This window comes from Nilaparvata lugens, chromosome 13 (genome assembly GCF_014356525.2).
Source record: "Nilaparvata lugens isolate BPH chromosome 13, ASM1435652v1, whole genome shotgun sequence".
In the NCBI taxonomy this organism is placed as follows: domain Eukaryota; kingdom Metazoa; phylum Arthropoda; class Insecta; order Hemiptera; family Delphacidae; genus Nilaparvata; species Nilaparvata lugens.
In genome coordinates, this window is record NC_052516.1 from 28,502,593 (window position 1) to 28,519,847 (window position 17,255).

A 17,255-nucleotide genomic window follows, 5' to 3' on the forward strand; every position below is an offset into this window, starting at 1 on the left:
GAAATTTGAGACGAGAAAAGTTCTAACAAATTGGAGTTTCTTCCATCTATGCATAGATGTCATATCTATATAATCACAGCATAATAGACACATATTATTATTGGCATAGATTGATTACAGATTACGATGATAAAAAGTCAAGGGTATTACATTCATATCCAGTGTATCATATTAACACATTTATCGATCTATGATATCTAGAGACCATACCGTAGAAATACATTACAGTAACAACTTGAATCATACACCTCTATAATTATTTATTTTCCAATATATCTTGAAAGTAATAATTAACCTCAATTCCATACTTCACCAGCATATGTGAGTGCGGTAAACCATATACCACAGCGTGTGGTGGGCTTCTATATGACCGCATACGTTCATGAATGAACGTTACGTAATTTAGATCTGGCCTATTTGTACGCAATATAGTCAATGAAGGCCTAGCCCATTTCCTAATAGCATCTCAATCTCCCAACTGGAGCCCTATTGCTTCATTGAACACGTGAGATTCACTGTAAACCGTCAGTAATCCTTATGTATAAGAACAATGCTTCCAAATGTAGCCAATTCTGACAGTAAGGAATGAGTCTCAATCGATGATATATATATATATATATATATATATATATATATATAAACTATAATATGAATTACTGCAGTAAATATCTAACTATAGATGTATATTACTACAGTACTATGGCACTATATATCTTACTATATATCTACTACATAATACTGCTAACCTCTAGAATCCTATGGAATAGTATACGGGTACCGTGAGCATTGGGTGTTACCATTAATTTGTTTGGAACAATGGACCTCTTGGTCACCCGCATAGTTAATGGCTCAGTCGTGAGCTTTCACTCACCTAGTTAACTGTAAGTAACTCACTATAGTTATCGGCTCGAGTACGGTAACTCACAATCGGGAATGTACCTGACCTATTCTTGGTATGTGCATTGGTCAACGAACCCATTGTTTTTGAAGGATTGTTGTTTATTTTGTTGTGAGATGTAGTCAGGTGTCTTAATGGGGCAAAAGTGGAGAGGAAGAAGATGTGGAGGATGAGGAGGAGGAGTAGAACTGAGTGGAGAGGGAGGAGAAGAAGGAGAAAAAGAAGAAGAAGAAGAGAGAAAAGAAGGAGTAGAAGGATGAGAAAATTCACCAAGGATGGTTATAGGCCTATTTTAAATTCTTCAAGAATACAGAAGGTGAAGTTTTCAGTTTGTCAAGTTTTCAATTAGGCACTTAGTAGGCCTAATCAATAAAAATCTGGTGTGGTACACTCACACAACTTTCCTTGATCATTAAAATGTAAGCCTCATTCTCTAATTTAGGGGAATAGCGTATTGGCGGCAACATATTTAAAGCTACGATCATACTATTGTTTATAATATTGTTTTCAGAGTACATTTCCCTTCCTGTAAATTATTGTGAATTTTTAAAGTCGTCAAAACAGCTGTTCTATATATGAAATATCTCGATCATGTGTTCTTTTGAATAAACTGCTTCACCTACCTACCTCATACACGAAAAGGAGGTTACAATGTCCATTTCTCAATGATGGGGTGGACCCCCGTTAGTTCCCCTGAAAGGAGACTTATGCCAGTTGATAAAGTTACAGGGTATAATTTTTTAAAAATCGGTCGTCATTTTTGAGAAAATTTTGATAGAAATTCAACAAAATCCATTTTTCTCAAGAATATTACGGACGGAGATCCTACAATTTTCTCAGAAATGAGACTCATGTCAGTTTATAGGGCTTATAAATAGCTATCCATGGTATAAATTTGAAGAAAATCGTTAGAGCCGTTTTCGAGAAAAACGTGAAAAACAAGGATTTTAAGTCATTATCCGCCATCTGAAGTTCGTCTATCTTCTCATCCAGACTCCACTTCTCCAATGAATAGGGAGAGGAAGAATAGAAGAGGTGATTATAAAAACAGGTAGAAGAGGACAAGCAATACAAGCGGGATGCGGATACGAGGCCAAAATCAAAGACGGATAAAAAGGAATGAAGAGGAGAGAAGACTAAGAAGAAGTTAAAAATAAGAGGATAATGAGTAGTTACAAACCCTAAGTTGAGAAGAATGGAATAGGAGAATCAAAAAGGAGGCAATAAAGAGGATGTGGCTTAGAGGAAGGTCGTAATAAACTTATGGATTTCATCATTAAAATATCACACACAATTTTGAAAGACAACGAGAAAAAAAAGAAAAACAAACAATAACAGCACAATTTTGACTTCAGGAAATGTTTGAAATTTTGTAAAGATAGATAATAATGAACAGTGAAGTGTGATTGGAAGTCAATAACGTGACATAAATTATTGGGAGAAGATGGAGGAGTTCATGAGAATACAAGACTAAATGGAAAAGTAGAGGAAACATTGTTGAATGACGAGCAAAGATTACCAGTTGTATGAAAGAGATGAAAAGTGAATGGAAGAAAAATGATCAGGATAGACGAATAAAGTTTAACCTTTGAAGAGAGGTCATGAGGAAAAGAAAAACATCAGCTGAGAGAAAATTAGAGAATAATAAGTGGTTTGGCGGAGCCATTGATGAAAGTTTTGGCATTTGTATTATCTCAGATCTTGAATGTGATTTGATAAGAGTGATCATTTCTTTCACAAATGACACCCTCTCAACCCAAATGTAATACAATTTCAAATAATGGAGGATCGAAAAAAATTGAGAGTCACAAATGTCATTCAACTTCCTCCTTCAACGACAGTAACAATTAAAATTAGATCCGACGATTTTTTATTGTTCGACACTCATTCTTTTTTTATCATCCCACATGCCTTCCTAATCTTCCCATCCTCTTCCGTTCTTGAATTTGCATTGTCCTTTTATATCCTGCAATTTTTCTCACAGTGTGTTTATTGTTTCAAATGTTTTCAAGAGAAGACATCAACCAAAAAACTCTCATGCCTTGTACTTTGATAATAATTGATCCTAAGTATGTTTTTACAGGTCTTTAAAAGACCCGGCTTCCGAATTTTACAAGTGGATGACCTTTTGAAAATCATTTCTAAAAACAATTACTGAAGGTAACATACAAGATAAATGAAGATAACTCCTATGTGGAGTTTATCATGATAACTAGTATTTTCCAAGTAACTAACTTCTAACAATAGATGGGACTTTCTTAAGGTTGTTATTAACATACGTTCTACACAAAACTTCTCTACAAGATTTTAATACTGTATCATGAACTCATTTTCCTTATCCTTAATCTACATCATCAATGAACGTTTATCCTTGTTCTGGATTCTTCATTATCGTTTTCGGCTATCTTTTAACCTAAATCCACAACTAAAGGCTCACTTCGCTCGCTTAACCCTCTCCACCTTCCGAATCATTGTTGTATTTCAAAACATTAATCATACCTAAATGAATATAATTATTTTTCTCCTCTACATCTTCCACACGAGTAGGGTTTTTTCTCCTTTTATCCATTCAAGAACACTCTCAGCTTTGGTTGCCTAGGTACCAAGTATTAGAACTATTCTGGACAGGATTAACGATACTGATTGGTCTCCAAAGCGTGTTTAAATTTTAAAATTATTAAGAATAATTTATGAGTATGACCCTGAATTGATTGCTCAATATTGTATCGTCGCCCTATTCTTCTTTGACTAGAAATATTCTTGATTTATCAATTTATTAATCGCTGTTCTAGGTCTCGAGAGATCCATTGAAAAACAGCATTGCAAAATACGTTTTCAGAAAGAACAATTCTTGAGAATAATTTCTAAATATGGCCCTGAATTGGTAGTCTACCAAAATTTTCATTCTTCGATTACTATCCTAGATTAGTTGAAGGAAATCCAGAATTCCTCTGGTAAACTGGGCCAATTAGTCAACTTCCGTCGTTCTCAAAAACTGTGAGAAAAAAGATTTTATCGGCCATTTTGAATCGGTAACAATCCATGTTTGGTTTGCAACGAAAGTAAGGAAGTTACCGCCAAACATTGCTAGGATGACTTAGTATCAAAGTCCAATTAAAACTGACCCTTCAAAAACGAGAGCTGAATCAGTAGGTTTAATTATAATTGCTGTAAGAAAATTCTGATTTTGGGAACTAGAGTACTTAAACTCAAGGTATTGGTACACGATTCAATTGTAATCATAATTACTGGTATCGTGATCCTCATCCAAAAATTGGTTTTATTTTGGATGAGAGAACCTTCTAGAAACTATTGTTCAGTCCTCTCTCTCAATGTCCTTGTCTACTCTGTGGAAGTTATTTTACAAGTTTTAGGCTGAGGGTTTATCAAGTTGGGTTAGAATCAATAATTAAGAGAATTTTTTATCATATTATTATGAAATAATAATTCATAATAATGTATTGCAGTACTCCAAGAAAGGTTCGACGATGTAGCTTTAGTGAGTCCAGTAAAAGTAACCACTGACAATTGCTAGATTTATATCCAAAAGCACTGAATTTTCTTTTGTGCAATGTACAAAAAAGCTTTAATTTCCATTTCATTCCTAGACGGCAGTTACTTTTCATGAAATGGTTTATTTACTATATGTGTTTTCCAGTAAGAAGAAGAATTGAAAATCTAAAACAAAACCAATTCCAAGTACCATGGAAATCTCTCCTGTAATTGTGACATTTTTCCTAAATTCGTGGAATTTTTGTACCAAGATCGTAAAAGAGCAGAAGATTATGCAACATAACTAACAAAAACAACACCTTGGTGGCTAAGAAATGAGTATTAAGAATAAGTATGGGGTAAAATGGAAGTTTGGGACAAGAGATGTGAAGGAAAATTGAAATGATTTAATTCTTTACTTCTTTCATTTGATGAAGAGTTGGAGTTTGGACATCGATTTCCACTCTACCTCTCAACCATGAGAACACAAGGAGAAAATTGAAAGAGTGAAACATTTTCCTTATTATTTAGTAAGGATGACAGAGTTCTAGGGGTCCAGAGCCACATCCAACTGAAAAGTATATAATAGCTCTGGACAGAAAACGATTGAAAGCTACCAACAATAAAATGATTGAAGCTAAAGAAGTAGAACGATGACAAAGATATGACGTTGTAACAAGGAAAACAAAGATGGAAACAGTTGACTAGACACAGGAAGAGTAAAATGTCATAGGAAAATGATCCTGATGGTAAATGGGAACCTGAAACAGAGAAACTATGTGAGAGAGAATGGATGGATAGTGAGTAGGAGAAAGATGATGAATGAGAGAAATAAAGTGAGTGTGAGAGAGTGAGTTCATGGTAGATGTAGAGGAAAGAGGAGGGAAAATAAAATAATGAAAGGTAAGAGAGCAAACAATCATTTGTACGGTGGAGGTCACTGAACCAAGGTACGTATAGTAAAACGGTGCACTATTGGAATAATACTAGTACAACACCATAGAAATCTGAAACCTACACTCTTCATGCTATTCGCGGTATTCTACGTTGACTGCAAGTGGCCTGAGTGTTGAAATTTTTCTCACTCTTACTACCTTTTATTGATTAAGCTGTCTCATGTTAATTTCCATAAATCATTACGTTTTTAGATAGATTATGGAAGTTTTGAAATTCAGTTCAATTCAATTTTATACAACATGTTCGCTTTCGAAGATTGTGAATTGAGAAATGGAGAGATATCCTCTACAACCATCAACTTTCATTGTGACTAAATTTTAACAACTAAATTTCATCAAAGTATCAATTTCAATTAAGAGATTTCTAGCCCATCATAATTATAATGATAACAAAACTTATGAAGTGATAAACATAAACTATTTTTAGACAATTCATATCCAAATTTGGGAAAGGAACATTTTTGGGCTGTAAGCCTGTTCTTCCTTTCCCAATCATTCATAATATTGTGATTTTAATGTATAAAATGAATAGATAATAAGGGTAGAGTATGGTCCAGGTCTAGACAATGTATTGTCTGGTAAAATGTATTGTAATATTGTTGATATTTAAGGTTTTTCAACCCAGGTTCAATGACCTTCAACGTGGGTGGCATGACCTTCACAGTTATCAGAGCCGGTTCGGAGAGGAGGTCATGAAGAGATTATTCTGGGAGAATATCATGCTTTTCTTATAAATTTAACATTCCAGTACACTCAACACTGAAATCCTTCTTATAATCATGTCTGATAAACCTAGATTCTGAAATATTTTATTAATTATTTTGTAGATCATACACAGTAGGATTTCGAAATAACTATACTATTCTGTGTAGTGAAACCTCATGGCGAAGTTTAGTCGAATCCTATACTATTAAACGAGCAACTTCTGTTTATATGTTTAGATGTTTGAATGTTTGGATGTTTAGATGTTTATATGTTTGTATATCACCGGATCTCGAAAACGGCTCTAACGATTCTCACGAAACTCAGAACATAGTGGGTTTATAATATAAATATTCGATTGCACTAGGTCTCATCCCTGGGAAAACTCGCTGAAGGACATTAAAGGGATAATTATCATTTATCCTTGGAAAAACAGCTGATAATAATTATTATTTCGTCGTTTGTTGGTGATGGAAGTGAGTGAGCGAGTTCATGTGTGTGGGACTTTGTCAAAATTATGACTCAGCTGTTGGACTTTTGTGATCATTCATTCAATCAGGTACTTAGTGCCGGTTGCAAAATATCCGGGTTATTTCCAATCCTGATTAATTCCAGTAGATTCATCTTTTTGAAATGGTCGTCTCTGATTTGGTTCAGTTAATCAGGATTGAAATTTAACGGCTTTTGTGCAACTTGGCCTTTGTGAGGGAAAATTTTGCATTCCTCTGGGAATTAATCTCAATTTACTGTTATTAGATAGAACATTTCTGTATGAGTGTTATTATAATTTCTTCTTTTGTAATTAATTTTTTATGCTTTTGTACTCCAGAGCGAAGCTCGGTTCCCGATATTAAAGAATATAATTAAGAGAAATATAAATATAAATTATACATTAGATAAGGTAATATAGTTTGAAATATAGAGTGAGATTCACATAAACAGCAGAAACGTTTGGTGAAAATACTAATGGACGAAACTCTATCACAGAAGAAATTTTGAAGCTCTGTGATTCTTGAATACTTCACAGAAAACTTTGACAGAAAACAGCAGACAAGTTTGATAGGAAAAAAAATGGTGGAAAACACCATTTTGACAGTTATGTTTCAATATTATAAACGTTCACTATAACATGTAAGTTGATAATACTAACAGATGAACATTTTCTATCATCTTCACCAACAAACGAGAAAATAAATTATAGAGCTTCTAAAAACACTACGCGGATATTCATAATTATGTGGAAATCAAATACGTGCAATGAAAAAGTCTAATATAATTGAACAAGACCTCTTAACAAGCTATCTTGGAAACTATTGCCTGAGGAAGAAGTATTGTCCTCAATCTTAAGAGTGACAATGAAAAATTTAATGGCACAAGAACGTTTGAAGAAAAATCGCACTTTACAGCTGCATTAAAAAGCCGACGTTGATGTTCAACGAGCCTTGAAGTCTCTGATATGAAACTTCCATTTTTCTTTCTTTCTACTCACTTTTCTTCTTCTTCATCTTGTTCTCCTCCTCCATTCTCTTCTTTTTACTCCTTCATCAACTTCTTCATCCTTTCCTCCTCTCTTTGCACTGTGCTCTCCCAAGCTTTCAGCCTATGGTACAACTCTACATAGAAGGGCGATCTCCGCATACTACACCGGCTCTAGAAATTGAAATTAATACTAGAGTTCTTCTTTATCAATTCTATCTATGTTTATCAATGTTTCACTCTATGTTGTTCTTCTCATTAATTTCATGCACATAGACAGTATATATGTTTCTGCTCTATTTTCTCTTCTTTATTTACCTCACTTCCTCCTGTTCGTCGTTCATAATCGCTCCTCTACTTCCCTTCCGATTATTTTTCTCAGGTCATCATTTCTTCAAGTTTTCAATTTCAGTTTCTCTCCCCAAAGAGTTTTAGAAAACTCCATCATGAGTTGTCATTTTTCGTCCATTCTAGTTCATCCTTTATTCATTTTCATTTTTTGCATGCGAAATGCTCAATTCGAACAATAAATTACTCTTTCCTCACACCTTGATTTTTATTCTTTCATTTCCACCCTTTTTATCTGTGATTCTTTTTGAGCTCGTTTAATTCACCCCACCTCCTCTCCTAATCATCAATGTTTTCTGTTGACTTATTCCTACATCCTCTATTGAAGTTCCCATATTCGTGATTATTTTCGGCGTCAATCTCTCATTTTTCCTTCTCTTAATTTTTTCATTTACAATCATTAGCACTTCTATGAATCAGATGATTATTACACAAGTAGAAGAAGTATGATATTCAAATACAATAAAAGAAATTGATTTTAAATAGAATAGAATATAGAACAATTGAATTTTAATGCAGTAATCAATGTACCTATAATACTATGTAATGCCTACGTACCTTGGCAGTAATAAATTCAAAGCAATATATTATTGTCATTAATATTAATCAATGCTCTCTGTTAGTCATAATCTATGAGATGTTAAGAACTATGATGTATCAAATACAAGAAGAAGGATGTGATGAATTTCTAATTGAAATAAATTAACAAGCAAATAAATAAATTTCAGAAAAGCGGTTTTAAATAACAGTTGGAGAGACGAAAAGCAGATAAAATTATCTGAACTAAATTTAGAGGGAAGAGAATGAAAAATATCGTTCTAACCACAGCTAACATCGATTATAATTGGCTGAAACGCATTGGGTGAATTATTCCCTCGGACAAAACATGAAAAACCGATCTGAAGAATGAAAAATATCGTATAATATAAGAATGAATGAACGTCAATTCAACGGATGAATTATCAACGATCGAAAAATTTTAGTCATTCCGTAACTAACAATGGTGGATGCTGTAATTGTCATAAATCTTTCATTTTGTAAAGGAGTTCTGTGGTTACAATATTGATCAACCGTGATTGCTTTCCGAGATCGTTGAGATTTATTGTTATTGATTATGATCTGGAATTATACCATCAGTGTTTTGTAATCTGGAATTAGGTAAGCTACTACAGAATCTATACTTTACTACTTTAGTACAGATTCTAGGAAATCAGAGTCTTGCTGCATCTCTATGATATTATCGGTCTTTACTCTTTATCACTGGCTTTACTTGATAAAATAATAATCATAATAATAATAATAATATCGAGTGACCTGGCTGGCTCAGGTCTGGTGTCAGAGTTTTCAGTCGCAACTGATCAATTTCAGGGCCTCTGACATGACGTAACGACTGCTTTTTAGGCAGCCGGGACCGACGGCTTGATTATTCATATTATTATCACATCGATAATATAATGACGAAAATAATTGTGTGACAAAAAATCTGAATTCTAGTAGTTCACTTACTTTTTCACCTGAATGAAGTGGCACCAGAAAAATCTTACACCAGACTTGTGCCAGCCAGGTCACTCCATATTTATTCATTTATCTTGCAGTATCTTTGATTTCAATTTTTTCTAGTTTGATTGTCATTGTCATTAGATGATTCTGCAATCACAGCTAGAATTCAGATCACTCGGTATCTATAAGATATATTTCTTTTCACCAACTTCAGTTTCAATTATAATTTCTAGTTCAATCGTTATTGGCTTGCTCTTGAACGATGGAATCACAAGAATTGGTCTCAGTTTATTATGAGCTGATATCGCATTCCAAATAAGTAGTCCAAATTTGGTTGTCGTCAAGACTAAGAAATTGCTATTCTCTCATTCGTCAACTTTTTATTGGTTGTTTTCCAGATACTGTGCTGTCATTGGCTGTTGCCATGACAACTGAGCTACTGATGTCTCATTGGCCAGCTTTTGATCGTTTGTTTTCCATAAATACTGGGCTGCCATTGGTCTTAACGACTAAACTGCTCTCACATTTGCTTTATTTGATTAAACTTTTGTTAATTTGATGTCGTACGGCCTTTCAAAACCCTACACTTATAATGTACACCTTCAAATCAAATACATTAATCTTCATTACACAATAACACAGTGGAACAAATCCCTTTAAAATGGTCAAATTGAATTATCTACATACAAGCTGGAATTATTCTCTTCCATGTATTTGCTCAGATAGGAAACACATACAATTACAGTACTTTTTTCAACCACCCTTTTGTGGAATTAGGTACCCCCCGGAGTCAAAACGGTATTGGAGCTAACCGCATTCATACTAAACTGAACGTACATATTCGATGATACTGGAATCAAACAATAGGGATCATTCTCAATAAGTATCATCAAATTCTCTGGTCCATGAAGCATGAAAAAGTAATCCTTTACCTTTACAAAATCATTCACGTCCACTCTCTCCTCATCGATATTCTCCATCGTCATTCTTCTTCTTCTTCTTCTTCTTCATCATCATCATCATCATCATCTTCTTCTTCTTCCTCTTCTTCTTCTTCTTCTTCTTCATCGTCATTCTTCTTCTTCATCATCTTCTTCTTTCCCTTCCACTTCTTCTAAAAACTTCTAATTCTTCTTCTTCTTCTTCTCCTTCCACTTATCTTTGAAAGCTGAACAATAGGCCAAATTCTTCAAGTATTCCCAATAAATCTCAACAAATTTCACAATCTACTGCTTCACAGAGGATGATTCTACTGAATCATTCAAGTGTCTTTTACTTGTCATTCTCCTTCTCCTCCTCCTTCTTCCCATCATCCTCTGTCTTCTCCTCGTCCTTCTCCTCCTCCTCCATCTTCACCTCCTCCATCTTCTCCTCCTCGTCCTTTTTCTCCTTACTCTCCTCCTCCTCCTTCTCCTCACCCTCATCACCATCAACATCTCCTCCTCCTTTTCCACAGCCCCTACATCTCCTCCTGCTTCTCCACTTCCTCTTTTTCTTTCCCTTCTTATTCTTCGTCTTCTCATTCTGCTTCTATTTCATCTTCTACTCCAATTCAATCGACTGCACTTGAAGAATGGAATCTGTTGCCTCCTCACAATCTAGTTCCCAGCAGGTGATAAGTTGAGCTCCACTTTTCACACAGCAAGAAATCACTGTCAGATCCACTTCATACTGTCAGCATAGTATGAATGTGTGAAGCATTCTTGTTACTTATGAGGAATACTGACACCTGCAGTAAATATGTACAATAGTGAGATTCACTTTAAACTGTCAGCATTGATTAAATGATTGAAGCATTGTTGTTTCTTATGAGGAATACTAACAGTTCGAGTAAATAACTACTATAGTGAGATCCACTTCAATCAGTCAGCATTGTTTGAATAGGAGGAATTGATGTTATTTTTAAGAAAAGCTGACAGTTTAAAAATGATCCCACAATAGTAGCCAGACTATTTTATTCGGTCAATATTCGTTGGACCTCCAACAATGGGTTCTGATCAGACTGGGTCGGTATGTTCCCACATTCTGTTTCATCCAACTTCTTCTTGATCCTCGGGTTTTTCTCTTGCTTACCCCATTTTTCTTCTTCGTTCCCTCTTGATCCCATCCTCCAAGTGACTGGGTCATCTTCACCCATCAATCTTCATATCTCTATCAACCTTGAATTATTGTTCTCAGCGAGCTGTGATAATATATTCATTCAGTTGTGAAACAACATTCTATTTTTTGTCGTTTCTATTTCCTCCAGTAGTGTTTAAAAGCCATTCTGGTAAGAATCAGTGAATCTGTTTGGATAATTTGAGGTGCTTATTCAATTCTATAAACTTGACCATTATTCCTTGAATCAAAACCTTTATCATGCTTCTTGACTCCTCGTTTTCTATAATCATTACATGTTTTGTATAATCATCATGAAAATCCAAATTCGTTTATGTGTGCAGCCAGTCTTCTGCAGAGAGCGACCAAGTAAGAGCGTCATACAGAATCTAGGTGAATCTTGAATCTTGAACCGTCATATATAATCTCAAATCAAGGATGAATCAAGGATGATATTTACTCAATGTCTCAGCCTCCAATTTCATAATGGAATCAAGCATCTCTGACAAAATTTAAACAGGGAGTAATTTTTCTCAGAATTTATATGATATCTGCCACTCAGCAAAAACACCCACTTCACAATTATGTCGATATGGTTCGAATCAATCAAATCAAAAAAGATCACCATATTCAATGATATCATTGATTGTTATCACCAACTTATTACAATTGATTGATCGTCTCACAAATAATCGCATAGATCTTCTATCAATTCGTGGAACTTGAGTGTCTTTTCAGCTTAAATATCACCCTCTTCAGGTGGTCTTAGAACGTTGTCGACATAATTTTCAATAATGCAACACAATTATAAAGCTTACTCTGAGTAAAGCAGCTTATAGACACATGCAGTAGAGGCGGCAAGTTAATGGCGTCCAGTGCTTTTTATGACGTCACTTTTCAGGAATCTCCATTCACCAACCATCTGTCTAAATGGAAATGGTGGAAGGAACCACTAGCCGCCAGTCACTTTACGTCTCTACATTCCCTGTCTATGGAACGCTCTATTCAAACTATTTCGGACCATGTGTAACCTTATCTAAATTTGGGAGAGGAATAGCACAAGTTTACCTTATTTTTTCTCTCCTTATCTTTTTGGTGATGTACGTATTGTATGAATCAATAAAGAATAAACAAAAAACCACACGGTTGCAAACTTGGATCACATTTGCGTGTCCACTCTCATTACAGACTGGACGAACTCGTGACGTCAGAGCCATACTTCGCGGTTCACTTGGAAAGTGAAGAAGTACATTAACGGCACCAACGCGTATCGCATAAGCATACGGTACTTCTAGGAGAAGCTTGACCCTTGCTGTTGCGGTGTTCACACAAGAGCTATAATTCAGCTTACTCTACTATCCACTGCACTGTTTACACATTTGTTCGTATAACGTAGCATAACAATAGGAATAGAGCAGCTAGATAATATTATAGTTGCTCGGAAAACGGTCACGATTTTCGGAAAAATGTCACGATGTTCAGGAATAATGGTCACGATTTTCAGAAATACTGTACATACCACAGTGGTTGATCATTTGGAGTTGTGTGTAATAACAATATAATGCCTACATATGCATCGTATTTGTTCATTACAATGTAGTGTCCCCATATAAGAGCAATGTATCTGGCCCCATACACTAGGGAGCTTGGATCGGCAAACTTGGTTCTCACGAACCAAGTTTCCCAGTGTATGTGGAAAATTGGCGAACCGCGAACCAAATTCGTGACGAATTTGGTCTCTAATCTGGATTGAAAACTTTGTTCGGTTTGTCCGCTAGGGCGATATATTCTATCTATATATATTCAATATATTTTCTTCCCACAGCAGCTGCAAACTTTGAAACACTCATCTCTAGACCCCGAAAGACACTGAAGTAACGAACGGTTGTTCGCTCTCCCCACTACAGTGTGTGGAACAAATCCTAAACGAACTTGGTTCCCCGAACCAAGTTCCCCAGTGTATGAGGAAAATTGGCGAACCGCGAACCAAATTCGTGAAGAACTTGGTCTTCAATCTGGATTAAAAACTTTGTTCGGCTCGTCCGCCAGGGCGATATATTCTATCTATATAATATCCAATATTATTTTCTTCCCACAGCAGCTGCATACTTTGAATCACTCATCTCTAGACCCCGAAAGACACTGAAGTAACGAACGGTTGTTCGTTCTCCCCACTACAGTGTGTGGGCAAATCCTACACGAACTTGGTTCCCCGAACCAAGTTGGCAGATCCAAGTTCCCTAGAGTATGGGGCCCCTTATAATTAATTTTTTGGTCTGAATGCAGATTGACTGTTTTGTTCCAACTATTTATCTATTTTGTGATAGGATATTATTGAATGTATTTTTATTTACTGTAGTAAGTTACACTGTATTATTTATTCAATTGTGCATCTGTCGAGTGGTTGAGAGGACTTGAAAGTCTTTACTCCCCCTAATAAAGAAAAAAGTGAAAGTAAATTCGTAGCCTTTTGTTGGTGGGGAGTCCCTTGCGGGAAGGTCCCACCGCCTGAATATATAATTTGAGCCCTAATAAAGGATTTTCTCATTTGCATTTATCTCTATACCTATACCGTTGTGATTAAGCTGTTGAGTGATGTTGTGTTACAACAATATTATAGGCCTAACCCACTTATAGATATCATTCACAGCTCATGGATACTACACCTATTTATAGTATTCACTGTGTACGAGTATGTATGTTTAATATCATTATCCATGTATTATGGATCATATTATCTATTTAGTAAACTAGTTGAGTTTCACATGACTTACCTTTGCAGGACTGTCACAACGTCATAAGTTTACTGCGTCTGCCATTATTCAGTTTTGCATCCGGTCTGATTTTGTGTCTTTTTATTTATTCAGAAGGGCTCCGATGAACGTACAATGGATTTGAATTGATACTATGAGACTAATGAACTTCAACTATAGATAACAGAAGGATTTACTATGTAATGGATTTAAGAGAATTCTCATAGCCTGTCACTAATGATGTCACTATGCACTTGCAGTATCTCGAATACGCTGGCTGCTGTCCCTGCAAATAAAAAAAACTCGAATTAATTATCAACAATTATTTATTTAATCATTCCGAATAACACAACTTACAGAATAACATTACTTAAGCTGGGTTTACACCAAAGTTATTAACAAAATGGTTATAACTTAATCCTTATAGATTCTATTAGATTGAATGGAAGTTGACAAACACATATGTTCATCATGTGTATGATAAGCTATGTCCAATCTAAAATAATCTAGAAGGATTGAGTTATTAACATTTTTTTAATAAATTTGGTCTAATCGCAGCTTTACAGTAGCCTATATTCAGCAGTGATAAGTTCTCAATAGTGTGTTTGTCTTTTCGGTCTCAAAATTTTATAGTTATTTCAAAGTTTGAATTTTCAAATTAATTGTGATTGATTTAATTTAATTTGGAAGTATTTTTTTTTAATTTAAAAATGATTTTTGTGTGTTTTGAATTGTAAATTGAGTGTGTGATTGAAGAATGTTAAGTGACACATAACCTAGCTACATTTGGACTGTTGTATAAATTAGAATTGGAACCGTTTTGAGCTTATAAGCCTGTGGTACTTTTCTGTAAGTTGTGTAATTCTGAATGATTGAATAAATAAGTACCACAGGCTCACACCCAAATCTTGAATTAATCAAAGGAGTTAATGGAGAGATAAGAGGAGATCCAGTAGAATCAGAGCAATAAAATTTAGTGTAGTCTTGGTCTATAATAGCGTAAGAAGATATCCCATGGTATAGGTCGTTCATGATTCAAATTTCAAGCCGATTCTTTGTTAACTCAAGCCGATTACCGTCGACTATGATTACTTTTTTTCGGGTGAAAATGAACGGCACTGTTTAAAATGCCGTCACATAGAAACACTTCACTCAAATGGGCTATTTTTTAACAAATTAATGAAACAATATAAAAATCTTGAAGTACCCTTTTTTAAAAAAAAAAAACTTTAAAATAGTTCAACAACTAGTTTCGACCCTAACTTAGGTAATTTTCAAGCTGAGATATAAAAAATGAATAATATTACTTAATATTACTGGGTGAATAATATTTATATAACTTTAAAATGACCTAAGTTAGGGTCGAAACTAGTTGTTGAACTATTTTGAAGTTTTTGAAAAATAAAGGGTACTTCAAGATTTTTATATTGTTTTATTAACGTCACATAGCTTCACGAAAAAATCTACTAGGACTATTGGCTTGAGTTAACACTGAATATAAACGCCCTATACTATGGGATACCTTCTTTTCTTCATGATAATACAGTAGTTGAATCTATTGAAGTATTATAAAAAGGATATTGATACCTATTAAAATAGATATAACATATTAGGGTAATAGGCTGTTCAACCTTCAGGGTAATTGACAATTAGGATTCAGGATATAGAATTCAGTTGAATACTGTGTAGTATTGTAGTCCAATATTTTTTTAAGTATTTTTTTCTTTAAATTATGGTGTGTGCACATAGACAGCGGTCAGGCGTTCTGAGTTCCAGATGTCTCAGAGGGATAAAGATATCCTATATCTAGATTCTCCTAAGACCACTCTGTAGGCAGACCGCTCTATAAGAGTGCACATACCCGTATATATTCATAAACATCTAAATAAACACAAATATTATTCTTTAATTAACATTTAACATTGAACATTTGTGTAACATTTAACATTTTTAACTTTAACATATGACATTTTAACTTTAACATATGACATTTTAACTTTAACATTTGTGTAGTTGAATATTGTGATGATTTCGGTGTGCACACCATTATACAGTATTCATATCCAGTAACATCCCATACTATTAAACTAGCAATTTCTGTTTAGATGTTCATAAATGTTTAATATATCTGTATGTGACTGGATCTCGAAACGGGTCTAACGAATCTCACGAAATTTGGAACAAAGTAGGTTTATAATATGAAAATTCGATTGCACTAGTTCTCAACCCTGGGAAAACTCGCTGAAGGACATTAAAAGGATAAATACCTCCTTGGAAAAACAGCTGGAAATTGTGTCGTCTGTCGATACCGTAATGGAAGTGAGTGAGCGAGTGCATGTGTGGGTTATTCCTCAGCTGATCTCACAAGAGTAATAATCTAGCAAGAAAAACTTATTTTTGTTTTTTTAGAAAACATGTTTACTTCAGAAAGTCCAAAATAGTAACAAGATGCTGATAGTGTAGAATAGTGGATAGTATATTACCAACCGGACAATTTGATTTTGATGCCTGCCATCATGATTTCACTAGGGCAAATCACATTGATCTTTAATGTAGCGGTCGTACGTTGCCATCTACATCCTTATGCCGTTCACCATTTAAACTGGTTTATCCGCCTTTGGGGCCGATTTCTCGGTAAAAAAATGAAAAAATAAATATAAACACAATCTTTCGTTACAAATTTTCTATGATTTTACACTCCAGAGCGAAGCTCGGTCCCCCGATATTTTGAATAAATGGAATATCTCATTTATTCACACTTATCTTCTAGTTAAAATGTTTTAATAATTAATTCGGCTGTAGAGAATGAGCAGCATAATACTCGTTAGAGTGCAGTATTATGCACTCTAATTCATAACAGTATTATTACTGCCGATAGAAAAAGGTCTGTAGAAACTATAGGCCTTCTGTTACTATAGACCTTGCCATGGACTGCTCATAGAGTGCAGTTTACAGTATACTATAGTAGCTGTGGCAGAGCAGTGTCAGAGGCCTTGACATTGCAATGACACGGAGCAATAACCGATCCGAGAC

General features: G+C 34.7%; 1 protein-coding gene across 1 annotated transcript in view; it reads right to left on the reverse strand.

Annotated features, from left to right (window-relative positions):
* Positions 1-17,255, reverse strand: part of LOC111044260 (ATP-binding cassette sub-family G member 8) — a 118,898-nt gene that overhangs the window by 86,264 nt on the left and 15,379 nt on the right. Inside the window, exon 2 of the mRNA XM_039440242.1 lies at positions 14,244-14,508. The gene's annotated coding sequence lies outside the window, so the exon portion shown is untranslated. The remainder of the gene's footprint in view (positions 1-14,243; positions 14,509-17,255) is intronic.